Genomic DNA, 3334 nt, shown 5'->3' on the forward strand with positions numbered 1-3334 from the left:
TATTTATGAATAGTTTTTTCTGTGTGATTTTTGTGTCCATTGATAGCAATGCTTTCTGCTGTGTAACTCCATCTGGAGCAAGTATAACAGACATTATACTTAAATCAGAATTTGCAGTTGTTGAACTTCAATATTATGTTTTTCTTTGTGGAAAAAATATTTGAATTTTCCTTAAAACTTGAAAATGACACATTTATCTAGTATGGGGTGCAAGTTTTTAGCTCAGTACAGCACTATCAGTATTTGTTTGACAGTGGGAGGACATTTGAACTGGCAGTAACACCCGCTAAGAGGAGGATTCATTTTCAGCTAAATAAAGGTCCCAAATACTTGACCTTGGACACGTACTACAGACAGAACAGATATTGTGAGTAGAGGAAGAAAAAAGAGTAACAAATCCACTTAATTTTGTTTATTCTTTTCTTTTAACTTTAGATATACTCTTTTGGCTGTGGGAAAATAGTCTGGGAAATGCATATCTTTCTTTTCAAACTAAATCATAAATACATTTTTAGGGTTGCAAAATGTTTCTGGTTAGAAATTTTATTTGGAAAGACATACTACTCACAGTATTTCTTTCTTAAAACTGAAAGGACAATCTTGATAGCAATTACAAGAATTAGACTAGCTGGAGAATGATGGCTTAACCTGCAGGTGTAGAGTTAATTTTGTTTGCAGGTAATTTTGGTCATGGTTTTAGAGAGGCAACTGATAATATAAATTCTAATTTCTGTACAAACAGAAATGGGTACAAATTTCTGTACAAACAATGGGATTTTGGTAAAGTGGAGTAAGATATTTAAAAATGCATCTTGTGTTTTCCCTTAATGTAATACTAAGCAAGAGTTATGGCTGGCAGTGGGATGTGAGATGATAAACAGACAATGATAATCTGTACAGCACAATGCAGGTTTTTGAAATCTGACCTCCTTCAGGTTGATTGCATAAGTAATTGTTTTTTCTATAAAGTTGTATGAATGGCATTTCAAGAAGTAAGTTATTTGGCATGGAGATACCCCTTGTACAGCAAGTGTGTTCTATCAAGGAACTGCAATGTGGCTGAATTGCTTTCAAGTCCTAGCAAAGGTTTACTGCTCTAGCAGATCCTTAACACAGGTTCTGAGACTAACAGGATTTAATGATAGGAGAAAAGTGTGCTGGAGATCTTAACTTACCTGCATCTTTGTGGAAAGGCAAGAATCCTTTTCTTTAAGTGATTGTCATTATGGATTGAACGTTCATTGTCCACCTGCTTGGAGGTGAGGTTGGACAGTCTTCCTTATGTAATGCTTGAAAGATGGTGGTCATCTGAAATCCTCTACCAGTTTTAGATGTACATGTAGTTGGAAAGCCATCTCATTTCCTTCTGATATGGGTGGGTTCTAGGGAGGCTGAATGCTAATTTCAGTAATTCAGAGTAAAATGCAGTTGGAAATCTGTTTTGGTAACTGCTTTTAAAGATGCTTCCTAGTCCTTTTCTATATTACTCTGGATATGCTCTTCCATGTGGTTTTGTTTATTTGTTGGGGTTTTTTTAATTGTGGGTTGAACAAGATCTTCATCATGCTGAAGGAGTGGTGGCTTGTTCATCTGCTGAGTGAGGCTGAGGAAAAATTCTGCAGAGAGGATCAGTGAGTTTATGTGTATCCTGAGACAAGTTTGATGAAAACGTGGGACATTTCCCTTCTCAGAAACACTGCACAGAGAGACCAGAACTGCCCCCTCCTTTACACCAGTGGTGGGTTAATCGGGGAAATCCATTACACCTGTAGTCAGAATGCCAGAGAGTGTTGCTGACACATCTTGTGCTGTGAAGCTGTGACTATCAGCTACACTTCACATTCTCTAAATTTTAACTGTTATCTGTATTCCAAAGATAAACTGCCTGTAAATGGAAAACTTTGTCCCAGTGTACACTTTGGTAGTAATGCCTGGTAATTAGAAACTCTTGCAACTAGAGGCTGGTTGAGTAAGCAGTGCATCCAAACACCTTGATGTTTTTCAGAAGGCCTTTGCCTTTTGGACTTTTATTTGGCAGCTATGACAGAAGAGCCAGTATGATTGCCTGTTTAAAAAAGCTCTAAACCCAAGATTCACTAACCCTACTCCCCTCCTCTCAAAACCCTAACATTAGCCCAGCCAGTGTAAGTTCTGCAGGTGCCTAAACCCCCAAATGTAAGCTGTTAAAGAAGTTGTGTCTGCAGAGCTCCCTGGAAATGCTGCAGCATTCCCCAAATCCTTGCTGTGCCTGGGTGGTGCAGACCAGGTCACTGGGTGGGCAGCTCATGCTGATGCCTGTGAGGAGTCCTGTGTAGCAGGGCCCTGCTTGTCCTGCCCATGGTGCTGAAGCTGCAGTGCAGGCACAAGGGAGGCTGTAGGGAGGCTGCTCTCTCTCTCTCTGTTTTGCCATGACCATCCTGCCCTTCTTCCTGACCCAGGAAAATGGAGGAGACAGGGAGAGGCCACAGGGACTGGGCCAAATTTCACACCCAGTCGCTGTGACTACTGCCTCAGCAGCTGTCACTGCTGCCATCAAGCTCTCCCCATCTTTTGGCTTTGGCTGACAGGCCCTTAGCAGCTGTTGCTCCCATCTCCTCCTGTCCCTGGCACTGCCAGGGTGCCTTCAGCTCTTCCAGTTTGCTGCTGCTGCCTGAGTCATGCCTCTGGAATGGAAAGCAGCCAAGGCTATCCTCAAGGTCCTCATCTTGATTGTCCTACTGGTTTTCTTCTCAAGGATCCCACCTCTGGCCTCCTGGCTGCCCCTGTGTCAGGGCTAGGGAATTGCATGACTGTAGGTTTTGTACAAGGAGGACATCATCCCTCAAACGCTGCCTGTTCCGATGCGGGATGGAATTTCTAAAAGGTCCCTGTGCTCAGCAGTTCCCTGATGGCACAGCATTGTGCTGTGAGATTTGTGAAAGGATGCTCACACTACCTCAGATTTTGCATTGAGCCTCTGCCCTGCATTCAAAATACAGGGATGATTAATTTCATTTTACTGCAGAGGATGCAAAGGTGGGGTATGGAAACTATCCTCTCTCTTCCCTTCTTGGAAAAGTGGAAAAGTTCTGGCAGCAGTAGTAACAGATGTAAAGCTGCTGATTTGGAAAAAAATGTGTCTGGTAATACCAAGTCAGAATTTTAATAACAGACCAGAGGCTGTAGGGAAAGAGGCCATTTCTTGAGATGTGTTGTAATTCTGGTGGAAGAGAATGCAGATCTAAACTCTCCCACATTGTCATTACACTTCCTCAGGGAACGGAAGATGGCACAGTTTCTGTTCTGTATAAAAGAAAGCAGAGGGGAACAATGATTATATTGCACATTAGGGGAG

Source organism: Camarhynchus parvulus, chromosome 2 (assembly GCF_901933205.1).
Source record: "Camarhynchus parvulus chromosome 2, STF_HiC, whole genome shotgun sequence".
NCBI lineage: Eukaryota > Metazoa > Chordata > Aves > Passeriformes > Thraupidae > Camarhynchus > Camarhynchus parvulus.